This window comes from Macaca nemestrina, chromosome 9 (genome assembly GCF_043159975.1).
Source record: "Macaca nemestrina isolate mMacNem1 chromosome 9, mMacNem.hap1, whole genome shotgun sequence".
NCBI classification, from domain to species: Eukaryota; Metazoa; Chordata; class Mammalia; order Primates; family Cercopithecidae; genus Macaca; species Macaca nemestrina.
The window spans coordinates 43,480,658-43,498,139 of NC_092133.1; the positions used below are offsets into that span (position 1 = coordinate 43,480,658).

Sequence of the window (17,482 nt, forward strand, 5' to 3'; positions counted from 1 at the left end):
GTACTAAAACATGCTTTTTACTCCTTTTTCCTACTTACTTCTACTCACCTCTTTCCTGCTCTCTAGAGGTAACCTCTTTTATTTCTTCCAGCTAATTTTAAAACTATTTCCTTGACGTTGATAGGCTTACACCGCTATTTCTTGATTTTTAAGAAAATTTACTAGATTAAATCTTGATGTAGTGAGATCTAATATTTAACTCTCATTTTATGACAGCCTCCAATGCACTTTCCTTCTTCCCATTTACTTAATACAAATTATACCAGAAATTTTATTAAATCAATATTTATGGTTACATAATTATAATTATGAAAATACTATTTTCAGATGAGTCACTTAATATATTGTAATCACTTTCCTTTCTTGCCTACCTTCTAGAGTTTATAGTTGCACTTTTTGTATTAGGTTGGTGCAAAAATAATTGCATTTTTTGCCATCGAAATTAATAGTTGTTTTCCATGTTATTATCCACTGCTACTCCCATATTCTCTAAAAGAGTTGGAGACCTCTCCTCATTGTGATCAAATACATGAGTTCGTTTTTCTCCCCTGTTGAAAGCATTATATTTTTGTGCCCAATCTGAAATATCATATTTCTAGGCCTGCTGCACAATTTTCATCCCAGGGATTTCTTCTCCCAGCATTCTAGACATATATTTCAACTCTTGCTTCTTTTCTGTTCTCACCAGGGTTGGATCCCTTGTTTACAGATGCAATACCCTTCCTCTGGAGGAGAACATCCTCCTGCAACTTGCTAAGTGGACCTGCCTGAGCGTATATTTATTGTACCCTTAAACGTCAACCGTGGTTCCATGATGGAATTCCAGGCTGAAAATCATTTTCCTCAAAGGTTTGAAGGTATGACTCAATTGTTCTCTAGTTTCCAGTATTCCTAGTGTATCTGATAGTATACTTATTTTTGATTATTTGTAAATGAGCTGATTTTTTTTCCTCTGGGCCTTTTTTTTCAGATCTTTTCTTTGAACCCAGAGTTTTGAAATTTGACAAATATGTGCCATAGTAAGGGTTTCCAGTCACTAAGCTGGGCCTTCAATGAATATCTTCCTTCCAGAAATGTGGGTTCTGAGAGTGTTTTGTATATCATTTCTTTGATATTGTATTAAATACTACCTTCCATATTTCCTAGACTTTCTTTCTGTTATTTGAACTTCCCAGATTGATCTTCTAGTTTTATCTTTTAAAAATATTATTTTCATCTCTTTTCATTTTGTTCTATTTCCTGAGGGAGATGCTTGAGATATTCTCAATCATATCTTCAAATGTGAGTGTGTTCCTGCCCTCACAGATTTTTAATTTCAGAGAGCTATTTTTGAAATTGTATGATTGTTACTTTTTATAGCACCTTTTCATTTTTCTCTGGAGAACTTAATTATAGATTTGGAGCCATTTCCCACTGCTGTCTGTTTCTATAGCTTCTGAATACCCTTTGTCCATGTTAGAGGCTTTTCACAAATATTTAGTCTGCATACGTGCATCTTAAGAGCTAGGCACATGCATGCATACACACACAAATTTAGTGTGATTGCTGTTGTGTGTATACAGGACTTTTAAAGTGGTGTCACTGCAGAAAGATTAGCTCAGTATCCAGCCATTTTGGAACTCAACTTTGTCTGCTCTGCTCACTGAAATGTTTCCACCTTCTAAAAATTTATCATATTTTTGGTCTATTGTCTCTTCTCTTGTTCTCTTTGTCATTGTTGGTTCACAACTTTTACATTTACTTATTTTCACATAATAGCAATTTTCTGCAAGATATTTTACCTTTTGTATTAAATTATGCATGTAGAGTGTGGTATTTTAAGTTCATACCGTGTAGAAGAGCGCATCTAACAAGGAACTCTTGGTTCTACCTGAAGAGAGGCACCTAGGGTGGGTGCTATGAAAATATTTCATAAAGAAATTGACCCTCAGATAAGACTTGAAAAATAAAGAGGAATTTGCTGGGTAGACAAGAGTCTGAAAAGCATACAAAGAATATGATATAACAAGAACAAAGTCATGAGCCATAACATAGCACAGTCTTTTCCATAGAACTTTAAGTTGAAACAGCATGTGCAGGCAGTGGGTGAGCGTGAGAAATGAGGCTCTGGAGCGTATCCAGCTCAGGTTAGAGAACTCCTCATATTCCATTCTGAGACCCTGTGCAAAGTACTATGAGTAATAAAAATTAGTGAGACTTCATTGTAGAGGACTGTGTGCTCGCAAACGAGAAGTTCCCGATAAGCCCTGCTCTTGCAAACAAAGCAGGACATTCCTTCTCTGCAAACAAGAAGGATAAAGGAGCCAGGTGTAAACAGTGGGCTCTGGAAACTGGTCAGTGTTTTACTGATCTTGCGAGTCAAGGAAAGGTCAGAGAAGCAACACGTGTCCCGTGACTTGGCAACATTCCACAAACGGCTGGATAAAATAAAGCAGTGTGTGCGGTTCGGGGCGGCCGCCATGTATGTCTTGTCCTGTGTTGTCTTGTGTGTTCATTCCTTTGTTTAGGAAACACGCGGACCCCAACACTTCATTTCGTTCTTTCAGCAGCATATGGTGTCGTAGACAAAGAAAGCCATGCAAATAAATAGCAATTATGCTGGGGCTAACCATGTGATTTAAAATGTGTTTCCAAAGAGGAAGATATTGTATATGATTGAGAGAAATAATTTAATGAAGAAAGAAACATTTGTAAAAGTCTCAAATTTAGATAAAGCGAGTATAGGCAAGAACAAATTATGATGGAAAGGAATAAAATGAGAACACATAGGTTGCTGGACACAGATACTGAAGAAGAACAGGCAGTCCAATTTAGTTGGTACCCAGGTAACAAAATAAATCTGATAATGTGGGCTGGGACATCGTGAAGATGGTCTAGGATGCCAGGCTGAGCAATTTTTGCTTACTTCTGTAGCCAGGGGGACCTGTGCACATAGTCAGACCTACTCAAAGGACAAGAGATGTCCCAGTACCCATCCATCTCCCTCTTCCTTGCTTCTGCATAATGGCCGTCCTCACACTTTGAGCATGGAAGCATCCTTGAACTACAGTAGTAGTCTTTTAACTTGTTTTCCTTCTTATATCCATTCTCCTTTTCAATTCATTTTCCACCCATTATCCGGTAAGCTTTAAAAATGCAAATTAAATAATCTAATCTTCCTGCTTTTCACAGCTGACCGCGGCACATGGTATGAAATGCAAATTCCTTATCGTGACCTATAGGATCCTAAAATCTCTGGCCGCTGACTGCATCTCAAACTTCATGTCATATCACTTTCCTTTTCACTCCCTATGCTCCAATACAATGCCAGATTGGTCTTCCTTCTGTTTCTATAACATGACAAGCTTACACCTATCTCGTGGCTTTTCTACTTGCTGTTCTCTTTACCTGGGATGCTGTTCTCTTCTCCAATACTTTGCATGGCTGCTTCCCGTGTAGTTTTTAGATATCAGATAAAATGTTATTTTCCCAAAGTGGCTTTCTCTGGCCATTATATTGAAACTACCCTCTACTCCTTCCTCATATGCTATTGCACTAACCTATTTATTTCCTTTGGGGCACTTTTCTTAGTATGCATCCATGTTGTTTAGTTATGTTTATTATTTATTCCTCATCCCACTAGAAATTATCCTCCAAGAAGCCAGAGATGTTGCCTTTCATATTTTCTGCTGTATCCACAATGCCTAGCATAGTGCTTTGCACACATGTACAAAGCATAAAAATGTGAAATAAAGGAATAAATGGACAAATGATTATTTTAAATGTCTCTCCTCATTCTTGTTACATTAACTGCTAGATTATTGAGTGGATTCATAAGAATATTTTGCTTTAACCACAACATATTTTTCATTTTTATTATATATTCTTTCTTATTTCTGTAAATAGTTAATCTGCTATATTGTAAGCTCTATTAGGAAGGAGACCACGTCTCTATCTTTAAACATTTCACAATTGGTGTTTTATCATAGTAGATGTTCAATAAATATTTTAATGATGTCTGGATGATGAGGAAAGGTATGTAAGGAACTAAGAGACAATTTACTGTGGGATTTTTTTTTTTTTTTTGCATGGAAGGCAGAACACTTGTTTCTAATTATGCATAAATCATTTTACACACTATTATTATTCCTTGTTCTGGCTCTGCTGATAAGTGAGTCTTTGACCTTGGGCACACTGATTGATATTTCTGCATTTGCAGTTTTGTATCTGCAGTGTAGAAGTAATGTTACTTCAAGTGTGGCCTATGGATCAACTGCATCCAGATTCCCTGGAGTGCTCATTAAATACACATTTTCATGGTCTTTATCTGAATTTACACCTGCCCAGCATCTGTTGCACGAGGATGTGGGGATCTGAATTTTTAACAAGATCTTTCAGTTATTCTTATTTATATTGATTTCTGAGAAGCACTGTTGATGGATTGTATTAAATGCTCTTCTGTGATTCTGAATTCTCCTATGTAGCTAAAATAGTGTATCTTGACCATCTGGTGAGAGAAAGAGAGAGCTATATTCTTCAGTTATTGCTCATGTAGATTGCTATTGCAGGAAGTTTCCTAGGAATTCTTGTCAGCTGCTAAACAATGTGCTGTTTTGTGTGAGTAATGGTCTATTCTTTGCATTATATTGTATTAAATTACATTATTTCTCATGCTTTGTGTCTCAGGGAAAAATAAAACTGTGGTATGGTAATTTCTCTTAGGAAATGTTTCTGCTTATATAGATCACATAGTTCATGAGTCAGATTCTTCAAACATAAACTTTTGGGGAATAACCAATGAATTTGGGAAGCTGCATTAAATTCTTCCAGTTATGAGTCCAACTTGGTACAGTGTTGCTGCTTATTTTCCAGCATGATTAAAACAAAAGGATCTAGGTATTCAGTGGTCAGTGAGCACCACTGAAGACCAATTGGGGACAGAGCGTAACCCCCTATTGAGGCGGAATATGTGATACAAATAATAAACAATAATTGCAAGAAGGGAATAATTTCCCTCTCTCTGGAAAATTTAGGGAAGGTCTTGGAGAGGGAGAAACTGGATGGGCAATTGCTGCCAAGAACATTCTCATGGAAGGAGAGGAGTAAAGAGAGTGCAAACTGAAAGGTGGCACAGGTGCAGAAGTGGGGTAGAAGTGGGAACCAGGGGAGAAATAACCTTTTGCTGGAGGTCCAGCTAAAAGAGAATTAACGTCTGCCTGCTTTCAAGATTCATCATGTTTAGCAGTGTTGTAGAAAATTTTCATAGGCTGAAGATAGAAGTAAAGGTACTCTAAAAAACTTCCACGAGCATTTGAGAAGAGGCTGACTCTGAGAAGCATTTGATAAGAAGGGAATGCTTTTCAGACCAAGACTGGCCAGAAATTTAATGTCTACATGCTGTCTACCCACTTAATGTTTCACACACACACACACACACACACACACACACACACACAACCCCCACATATGTATAATAGTTTCTGTTAATTAAACCCTTTATGGTAACTTGGTTGATAATTCTTGTCTTATGTTTCTGGAATTTCTGTAAGTGTTGAGAAAGACTGAACAATAGGTCTAAAAATTAATTATATTGGGAAACTCATCAAAACATGCAATTATAAATAAATAATAATTACTAAGAATAACAAAAATGACACTTAATGTTGGTGCCACAATTTTACCATTTATAAATCACTCCTCTCATCCTCAGCATGTATATCATCGCATTTAATCATCACTACAATCTGTTAAGGCAGGTCTTATCTCCCAACACTCAAAGGCATGTAAGTGGTTTGCCCAAAGTAAAAATTCTACTTAGTGGTATAGATGGCTAAGAGAAGTGGTTATTCTTTGCAACAGAGAAGGTCTACACCCAGTTTCCTTTGTGATTTGAAGGTCTTTGGAAGTTTTGAGGTCCTGAATGGCAGGTGGAATCTCTCCTTTTGACCTCTTGGTCCCATTCTCAAAGGTGAAGTGTGAACACTCTAAAGGAGAAACAGGATATAGGAAAAATGTTGGGACTCTGAGCCTGTAAATTATCTGGCACCCAAGAACATCATTAATTGGTGATATGATTTGAATATTTGTCCCCTCTACATCTCATGTTGAAATCCCCAGTGTTGGGGGTGGGCCCTGGTAGGAGGTGATTGGATCATGGGGGAGGATCCCACATGGATGACTTAGTGCCCTCCCCAAGGTAATGAATGAGTTCTCATTCTGATGGTTCACAGGAGAGCTGTTAGTTTAAAGAGCCTAGCACCTTCCTCTCCCTTGTTCCCACTCACTGCCCCTGCTTTGCCTTCTGCCTTGGTTATCAGTTTCCTGATGCTCTCACCAGAAGCCAAGCAGATATTGGTGCCATGAATGTATGGCCTGAAGAACTGTAAGCCAATCTCTTTTTTTAAAATAAATTACCCAGTCTCAGGTATTTCTTTACTGCAACTCAAGAACAGCCTAACACACTTGGGAATGCTGGAATTGGTCAGGGCTTGGTAGATCTCTTTTCAGTCGATAGGGAAATGGATAGCTCTCATGAGCACTGTGTTAACACCCAGACAGTGCTTAAATTTGAAGACCAATTTCAGACGACTTTTCCAACAACAATGTGCCTGGACAGATTGTCAGTCTGTAGTCAGATACCAACTGTTTCTGCACTTTGGTACATCACCTGCAAATTTTCCAGTCTGTGTTTTACATAGCACTGAAGCACCCTGGATACTCATGAACCTGAGAATCACAAGATATTTAACAAACAGTGAGAGCAAGAGTTTAGTTCTGACTTACTCCTATCATGTGCCTGGGGCAGAGCTCGAGTACTCACACTCTAGCAAAGAATGGGGCACATTGTGAACTTCTAGCTGAGGAAAGGGAGAATATTGCTGTCTGAAATATATTTAGAAGGAATATCTTCAGTAACCAGTGAAATGTGTCAAATAAAGACAAGCGGAATGGAACTGCTCCATTGAGAGAGAAGCTAAGTTGTGGATTCTGAAGGTTAACAGCATTTTACAGTGTATTTATGACTTTCAGATTCCAGAAAAATTAAGCCACTTAATGAACACCAGACAACAAATCACAAGAGGAGCCATGAGAAGAATCCTCAGCTAAGAATTCTTCCCTGGTTTCCACTCTGTCTCCTAAGATGAGTGGTTCATCTATGAGCAAAATAGTTCATAGGCACCAGTCTGCCCAGACTACATTTTTTACCAGTTTAGGAAGACACGCTAATTCATGAAAGACTTATACCACTAACCTTTCTACTAAAAGCCTCAATTTATTTTCTTAATGTCTGAGGGCAGAATATAAAGACTTAATAACTACACTGCACTGTAGGAATATATGAGCTGTAAAAATAAATAAATAAAAAACAAACAAAAACAACAACAACAAAAACACTCTTTGTAGTAAATTGTGCATTCTCTCTTTTCAATGTGCCACAGGTCATCTGGATGAAAAAAAAAATCAGAGCTCCAGAAAGTCATCTATTCCGGAAGCCCATTTTACATGTAAAAACCTAATCACCTCTGCCATAGTGAATATGGGTCTTTTGGCTGAGTATGACCTACAGGGCTTAGACCTCCAAGTGCAGCAACACCCAGCAGGAACAGATGCAGTTCTAAGCAGCCAGATAATTATTTCCTAATGCAAGTGCTGGGAGCTGGAGCCAAGCACATTTCATTTCTTAGTCTCCCTATGGTACAAAGATTGATGAACAGAACATGAGGTTTTCTCAGATAACGTATGCAAGCAACCTGCTTAGAGCAGGTTCTTCTCAAATGTCACCATCTTTCTCTGCTTGGAAAGTGGAGACAAACCATTAATGAGATCACCCAACAGAGACCCACAGTGGAGGACACAAAGCTTGAGGGATTAAAGCCTCCAAGTGGACAGCACACAGAGGATAGTTTAAATACCTCTGATATGTCCTCTTTTACCTTGTTTTTGTTATGATGAATGCATGGGACTTTATCTACACTTACATTTGAATGAGGCAATGCTTTTAAAAGCACATGAGAAAGTGCCAAGCACATAGAAGCATCACTATAATAACAATTACTATGAGTAAAATTTCATATGAGTAGAATTAAGGTTAGTCCCATTATTATAATTGCATCAATTATTATTACAGTTACCATGGCTATTGTCATGTTTGTTGAATAAGAGATCACAAGGTAGCACAAGACAGAAGAAGGATAACACACCCAAGGCTAAAATTGATTGGACCTACAAAAATCAGTTCTTCAAACACCAACACCTATATTATTGTTCTTTAAAGAAGAGCTTTGACAATATAATAGTTTCCCAAGAAAGGCCCATTCAGTGATGGGATTTCTAAAATTATGGCAGCCTGATGCAATAAGCAGATAAATCCTTTCCCATATCCCTCCAATTCTATGATACACTGGCCTATCTCTTTTTTCCTGGCTGTCATCACCTTTATGCCCTGGACCCATTCTCCTAAGCCCTGTAAAGGGAGCATGAGAAGCTCAGGAAGCTTATGTGAAGTATGTGCTAATATATGCTTGTAACTGCAAGTTTGCTGGGAAACAGTGTGGGGTGGTGGTGGAACATGAACTCTCACACACAGCTTCAGCTCCAAATCAGGAGCTTAGTGACTTTAAGAGGCTTCTGAGGAAATATGAGCTTTAGCTTACTACTATGTAAAAATGGGGATAATAATACCAACTTCTCAAAGATGTTAAGAAAATAAAATAACAAGTGAATGTAGCCAGAGAACCTAGAGCGAAGCAGTAGCTCAACAATGATGTATTTTCCTCTGCTGGTTACCTCTAATCAGCCCTCCGAAACAGCCCCACTTAGGTTAACATCCCCAACTCCTACCTCCTTGTTCTCAATACTATTCATTTCCAACTTACCAATATTCTCCTACTTGAATTTTAAAATGAGGAGAAGGGCTCAAGTTTCCAGCAAGATGGCCAACTAGATGTGGCTGAGAAATGCCTCTTCCATAGAAAGGAACAAAAATATCCATAAACCACCACACTTCAACAGATCTTTTGGGAGAAAACACTGAAAGTCAATAGAGAGGCCATGCAGACACTGCAGTTGAAGAGGGAGGAAGCTGGAAAGCCTGCTCAGCGTCCCCCAAGGATGTCCTCAATGATCACAATGAGCCTGGCTGACCTGGCTGACGTCAAGCTTCTTCTCCAGTTAAATCCTGAGTTCAGTTGAAAGAGACAATTCCCCAGGACAATAGATTTTTCATGATAAGTTTCTTATGGAACCATACAGCACTTAGAGTTGCAATTTGAGCACTTTATCAACCAGGGGCAAGTATTCACTAATTTCTACCATAGGCCAGGCTCTGAGCTGGGTTCTAGGGAGAAAACAAAGATAATTGAGATCAGTCCTTATGCACTCTCAAGGAGTTTACAGCAGAGGAAAACCATATTACACAACATGAACACTGTAAGGCAGTGAGTGATAGGTGCAGCCAGACAGGAGTGGTAAAGCACTACAGGAAGGTGGAGGAGGGGATCATCTCGATATCAAAGCATGAGTGTCATGGAGTGAGTGTCAGATGACTTTGGAAGCTACATGCACATTTCCAGATGCAGCTTAACAGGTTTACAAACAGCAGCCAGCTGTGATGTTATGGAAGAACATGGCACTAGAACTTAGAATATCTGGGTTCAAATTATATTTCTACCCCTACTTGTCCATGGATTTGGGACAAGTTGCTTATACTATATATGTCACAATTTTCTCATATGTCAAAGGAAGATAAAGCATATCTTGCAGGTTTGTCTTTAGGATAACTTGAGGTGGTATGCTAGATACTATGAGGATGACAGAGAATAAGAATGCTTTTTGTAGAGACTTAAATCCTACACAAACATGAGGTATGATTGTTGTTATGTTACTAAGTTGTAGTTCATTCATCCATGAGATTTATAATGTGTTTCCCCAGATAATCAATCTCACAGGATATTGTTAGATAATATGCCACTTTCCAATGGCTTCCCAGAAAACTCTTGGGGATATTTGAAACACCAGAAAAGAGCTCTCAGTACAATATTATATTAGACAGGTTACTTAATGGAATTATATAATTAATGTATCAGATACTAGGTGGGGGAGTCTTATATTGCCACTAATAACTCATGAGCAAACTCAGGCTGCATAATGTATTTCCCTGACCCTAAACCCTGTTCATTTCTCAATCAAGCATACAGCCTTTTGGATGCTATTACTTCTGTGCTCAATATCTCAGTAGTTTCTAGAACTCTATTAAATGTACTGAATCTTGTAAGTAGCCAAAAATTTCCTTTTAGCCAAGTCTCCAGCAAAAGATCATTCCGTCTTCCCTGGCACCTGCACATTTGATCTACTTCAAGTATCAAAGGAAACAGGAATTGTTTACCCCCACCACATGTATTATTATTTACTTACTGTCCTTGACTTACCAATGGAATTTGTACCCTATTCCATGATTATTTTCCTCCTTATCTTTCTCAAGGGAGAGATGTTTCCAGAGTAGTGTTGGAAATAAAATGAGTCCCCTCTTAACCTCCTTGCTTTTAAATCTCCATCAACTATCCCACTCCTCAGGTCACTCCTTGGAGGCTTATTATTTAAGCTGGATAGTTGTCATTTTCTAAATATGAAGAAATGCATGAACAAAAGCATCTTGACCAAACTTTGCTATTCTAATTTATCTGTAATATACAGACTGGAGTAAAAACAACAGCAACTGCATGCTTGCTCTATAAATGTAGCTTGAGAATAAGTCTTATAGACTCTCCTTTCCAACCAGGTTACTGATCTTAAGCTCCTGCTATGTAGAAAATTTACTGCCACTGCTGCCTGACAGTTACTGTGTTTATGAAGTTTTCTTAGTTTTTATTTCCATACTTTTCCACCCTGGCTGGACTGAGACCAAGAAACATCATCTGTGATCATGGCCCAGTACTCTAGTCTGTAAGAACAAGCCAGCCCCTTACTCAATTCATGCTTATATTATCTTAACAAACCAGATTCAGAGCCAAAAAATGTAGAGGGGCTAATTATGGCAGATAAAACACAGTCATTGGGTGGAGGTAGGGGACACAGCATTGAAACCAGAGAGATTGAGAGCTGGCATGTCACAAAGCTATTCTTAATAATGATCCAAATGTCAGCTGGGTCATTAATAAGTGACTCAGTGGGAAGTTTTTGCAGTATTAATACTGCCTTCTTCTTTGCTAACAGAACTTTATATTTATTTTGATATCTATCACTACATCAGAGATCTATGTGCTTCTAGGAAATCTGACTACAACCTTAGTTTAGTCAAGGTTTAGTCACTGGGTCTTTAATCAAGACATAGTGGATGGGTCTCGATTAGCCTTAGCCAGCAGTTCTCTAACTCTTTGGACTCAGGAGCTCTTTACAGTCTTAGTAAATTCAGGACCCTAAAGAGCTTCTGTTTTATAGTTTATATCTGTCAACATTTATCATTTTAGAAATTAAAATTAAGAATTTTAAAAATATTTATGTATATATTTATTTTAAAATAAAAATAAACCCATTACATATTAGCATAAATAACATTTTCAAGGAAAATGACCAAATTCTTCAAAACAAAATGAACGATAATAGTTAAATGATTTTTGGGGTTCCAAGATGGCCAAATAGGAACAGCTCCAGTCTGCAGCTCCCAGCACAATTAATGCAGAAGACAGGTGATTTCTGTATTTCCAACTGAGGTACCTGGTTCATCTCACTGGGACTGGTTGGACAGTGGGTGCAGCCCATGGAGGGCAAGTCAAAGCAGGGCAGGGCATCGCCTCACCCAGGAAGTGCAAGGGGTTGGAAGATTTCCCTTTCCTAGCCAAGGGAAGCCATGACAGATTGTACCAGGAAAAATGGGACACTCCACCCAAATCCTGCACTTTTCTCAAGGTCTTAGCAACTGGAAGACAAGGAGATTCTCTCCCATGCCTGGCTCAGCAGGTCCCACGCCCACAAAGCCTTGCTCACTGCTAGCGCAGTAGTCTGAGATCAAAATGTGAGGTGGCAGCCTGACTCGGTGAGGGGAATCCGCCATTGCTGAGGCTTGAGTAGGTAAACATATCGGCTGGGAAGCTCAAACTGGGTGGAGCCCACTGCAGCTCAGCAAAGTCTACTGCCTCTATAGACTCCACCTCTGTGAGTAGGGCATAGCTGAACAAAAGGCAGCAGACAACTTCTGCAGACTTAAATGTCCCTGACAGCTCTGAAGAGAGCAGTGGTTCTCCCAGCATGGCATTTGAGCTCTGAGAACAGACAGACTGAGAACAGACAGACTGCCTCCTCAAGTGGGTCCCTGAATCCCGTGCAGCCTAACTGGGAGACACCTCCCAGTAGGGGCCAACAGACACCTCATATAGGCAGGTGCCCCTCTGGGACAAAGCTTCCAGAGGAAGGATCAGGCAGCAATATTTGCTGTTCTGCAGTCTCCACTGGTGATACCCAGGCAAACAGGGTCTGGAGTGAACCTCCAGCAAAATCCAGCAGAACTGTAGCTGAAGGACCTGACTGTTAGAAGGAAAACTAACAAACAGAAAAGAATAGCATCAACATCAACCAAAAGGATATGTACACCAGAACACCATCTGTAGGTTATCAACATCAAAGACCAAAGGTAGATAAAACCACAAAGATGGGGAGAAATCAGAGCAGAAAAGCTGAAAATTCTAAAAACCAGAGCACCTCTTCCCCCTCAAAGGATCACAGCTCCTCGCCAGTAATGGAGCAAAGCTGGATGAAGAATGACTTTGATGAGGTAACAGAAGAAGGCTTCAGAAGGTCAGTAGTAACAAACTTCTCCCAGCTAAAGAAGCATGTTCAAACCCATCAAAAGGAAGCTAAAAACCTTGATAAAAGGTGAGACAAATGGCTAACTAGAATAAACAGTGTAGAGAAGACCTTAAATGACCTAATGGAGCTGAAAACCATGGCATGAGAACTTCATGACACACACACAAGTTTCAATAGCTGACTCGATCAAGTGGAAGAAAGGGTATCAGTGATTGAAGGTCAAATTAATGAAATGAAGTGAGAAGAGAAGTTTAGAGAAAAAAGAGTAAAATGAAACAAACGAAGCCTCCAAGAAATATGGGACTATGTGAAAAGACCAAATCTACATTTGCCCGGTATACCTGAAAGTGATGGGGAGAATGGAAAAAAGTTGGAAAACATTCTTCAGGATTTTATTCAGGAGAACTTCCCTAACCTAGAAAGGCAGGCCAACATTCAAATTCAGGAAATACAGAGAACACCACAAAGATACTCTTTAAGAACAGCAACCCCAAGACACATACCTGTCAGATTCACCAAGGTTGAAATAAAGGAAAAAATGTTAAGGGCAGCCAGAGAGAAAGGTCGGGTTTCCCACAAAGGGAAGCCCATCAGACTAAGAGCGGATCTCTTGGCAGAAACCCTACAAGCCAGAAGAGAGTGGGGGCCAATATTCAATATTCTTAAAGAAAAGAATTTCCAACTGAGAATTTCATATCCAGCCAAAGTAAGCTTCATAAGTGAAGGAGAAATAAAATCCTTTACAGACCAGCAAATACTGAGAGATTTTGTCACCACCAGGCCTGCCTTACAAGAGCTCCTGAAGGAAGCACTAAACATGGAAAGAAACAACTGGTACCAGCCACTGCAAAAACATGCGAAATTGTAAAGACCACTGAGGCTATAAAGAAACTGCACCAATTAACAGCCAAAATAACCAGCTAACATCATAGTGACAGGATCAAATTCACACATAACAATATTAACCTTATATGTAAATGGGATAAATGCCCCAATTAAAAAACACAGCCTGGCAAACTGGATGAAGAGTCAAGACCCATCAGTGTGCTGTATTCAGGAGACCCACTTCACGTGCTGAGACACACATAGACTCAAAATAAAGGTATGGAGGAAGATCTACTAAGCATATGGAAAGAAAAGAAAAAGCAAGGGTTGCAATCCTAGTCCTTGATAAAAGAGGCTTTAAACCAACACAGACCAAAAGAGATAAAGAAGGCCATTACATAATGGCAAAGCGATCAATTCACAAGAAGAGCTAATTATCCTAAATATATGTGTATCCAATACAGGAGCACCCAGATTCATAAAGCAAGTCCTTTGAAACCTACAAAGAGAATTAGACTCCCACACAACAATAATGGGAGACTTTAACACCCCACCATCAAAATTAGATCGAGACAGAAGGTTAACAAGGATATCCAGGACTTGAACTCAGCTCTGCACCAGACAGACCTAATAGACATCTACAGAGCCCTCCACCCCAAATCAACAGAATATACATTCTTCTCAGCACCACATCACACTTATTCTAAAATTGGTCACATAATTGGAAGTAAAGCACTCTTCAGCAAATGAAGAAGAACAGAAATCACAACAAACTGTCTCTCAGACCACAGTGCAATCAAATTAGAACTCAGTATTAAGAAACTCACTCAAAACTGCACAACTACATGGAAACTAAACAACCTGCTCCTGAATGACTACTGGGTACATAACGAAACAAAGGCATAAATAAAGATGTCATTTGAAACCAATGAAAACAAAGACACAGTGTAGCAGAATCTCTGGGACACATGTAAAGCAGTATATAGAGGGAAATTTATAGCACTCAATGCCCACAAGAGAGAGCAGGAATGATCTAAAATCGACACCCTAAGATAAAAATTAAAAGAACTAGAGAAGCAAGAGCAAATAAATTCAAAACCTAGCAGAAGGCAAGAAATCACTAAGATCAGAGCAGAACTGAAAGAGATAGAGACACAAAAAACCCTTCGAAAAATCAGTGAATCCAGGAGATGTTTTTTTGAAAAGATTGACAAAATTGATAGACCTCTAGCAAGACTAATGAAGAAAAGAGAGAAAAATCAAATAGATACGATAAAAAATGATAAAGGGGAAATCACCACTGATCCCACAGAAATACAAACTACCATCAGATAATACTATAAACACATTGACACAAATAAACTAGAAAATCTAGAAGAAATGGATAAATTCCTGGACACATACACCCTACCAAGACTAAACCAGGAAGAAGTTGAATCCCTGAATAGACCAATAACAGGCTCTGAAATTGAGGCAATAATTAATAGCCTACCAACCAAAAAAAGTCCAGGACTAGATGGATTCACAGCCAAATTCTACCAGAGGTACAAAGAGGAGCTGGTACTATTCCTTCTGAAACTATTCCAATCAGCTGAAAAGGAAGGACTCTTCCCTAACTCATTTTATGAGGCCAGCATTATCCTGATACCAAAGCCTGTCAGAGACACAACAAATAAAGAGGATTTTAGACCAATATACCTGATGAACATTGATGTGAAAATCCTCAATAAAATATTGGCAAACTGAATCCAGCAGCACATCAAAAAACTTATCCATCATGACCAAATCAGCTTCATCCCTGGGTTGCAAGGTTGGTTCAATATTCACAAATCAATAAACGTAACCCATCACACAAACAGAACCAATGACAACAACCACAGGATTATCCCAATAGATGCAGAAAAGGCCTTTGACAAAATTCAACAGCCCTTCATGCTAAAAACTCTCAATAAATTAGGTATCAATGGTATGTATCTCAAAATAATGAGAGCTATTTATGACAAACCCACAGCTAATATCATACTGAATGGGCAAAAACTGGAAGCATTCACTTTGAAAACTGGCACAAGACAAGAATGCCCTCTCTTACCACTCGTATTCAACATAGTGTTGGAAGTTCTGGCCAGGGCAATCAAGCAAGAGAAAGAAATAAAGGGTATTCAATTAGGAAAAGAGGAAGTCAAATTGTCCCTGTTTGCAGATGACATGATTCTATATTTAGAAAACCCCATTGTCTCAGCCCAAAATCTCCTTAAGCTGTTAAGCAACTTCAGCAAAGTCTCAGGATACAAAATCAGTGTGCAAAAATCACAAGCATTCCTATAAACCAATAACAGACAAACAGAGAGCCAAATCATGAGTGAACTCCCATTCACAATTGCTAAAACAATAAAATACCTAGGAATCCAACTTACAAGGATGTGAAGGACCTCTTCAAGGAGAACTACAAACCATTGTTCAATGTAATAAAAGAAGACACAAACAAATGGAAGAATATTCCATCCTCATGGATAGGAACAATCAATATCATGAAAATGGCCATACTGCCCAAGGTAATTTATAGATTCAATGGCATCCCCATCAAGCTACCAACGAATTTCTTCACAGAATTGGAAAAAAACTACTTCAAAGTTCATATGGAACCAAAAATGAGCGTGCATTGCCAAGAAAGTCCTAAGCAAAAAGAATAAAGCTGGAGGCATCATGCTACCTGACTTCAAACTATACTACAAGGCTACAGTAATCAAAACAGCATGGTACTGGTACCAAAACAGAGATACAGACCAATGGAACAGCACAGAAGTCTCAGAAATAACACCACATGTCTACAACCATCTGATCTTTGACAAACCTGACAACAACAAGAAATGGGGAAAGGATTCCCTATTGAATAAATGGTGCTGGGAAAACTGGCTAGCCATATGTAGAAAGCTGAAACTGGATCCCTTCCTTACAACTTACACAAAGATTAATTCAAGATGGATTAAAGACTTAAATGTTAGACATAAAACCATAAAAACCCTTGGAAAAAAACATAAGCTATACCATTCAGGACATAGACATGGGCAAGGACTTCATGACTAAAATACCAAATGCAATGGCAACAAAAGCCAAAATAGATAAATGGGATCTAATTAAACTAAAGAGCTTTGCATGGCAAAGAAACTACCATCAGAGTGAACAATCAACCTACAGACTGGGAGAAAATTTTGCAATCTACCCATCTGACAAAGGGCTAATATCCAGAATCTACAAAGAACTCAAACAAATTTACAAGGAAAACAAAAACAAAAACAAAAACAAAAAACAAACAACCCCATTCAAAAAGTGGGCAAAGGATATGAACAGACACTTTTCAAAAAAAGACATGTATGCAGCTGACACATGAAAAAATGCTCATCATCACTGGTCATCAGAGAAATGCAAATCAAACCCGCAATGAGATATCATCTCACACCACTTAGAATGGCAATCATTAATAAGTTAGGAAACAACAGGTGCTGGAGAGGATGTGGAGAAACAGGAATGCTTTTACACTGTCGGTGGAAGTGTACATTAGTTCAACCATTGTGGAAGACAGTGTGGCGATTTCTCAAGGATCTAGAACTAGAAATACCATTTGACCCAGCAATCCCATTACTGGGTATATACACAAAGGATTATAAATCATGCTACTATAAAGACACGTGCACACATATGTTTATTGTAGCACTATTCACAATAGCAAAGACTTGGAACCAACCCAGATGTCCATCAATGATAGACTGAATTAAGAAAATGTGGCACATATACACCATGGAATACTATGCAGTCATAAAAAAAGATGAGTTCATGTCCTTTGCAGGGGCATGGATGAAGCTGGAAACCCTCATTCTCA

At 38.7% G+C, this 17,482-nt stretch overlaps 1 long non-coding RNA gene across 1 annotated transcript in view; it reads left to right on the forward strand.

Annotated features, from left to right (window-relative positions):
• Positions 1–694: 694 nt before the first annotated feature.
• LOC105480494 (uncharacterized) overlaps positions 695–17,482 on the forward strand; it is a 116,747-nt gene continuing 99,959 nt past the window's right edge. Inside the window, exon 1 of the long non-coding RNA XR_986483.2 lies at positions 695–857. This is a non-coding gene — a long non-coding RNA (uncharacterized lncRNA). The remainder of the gene's footprint in view (positions 858–17,482) is intronic.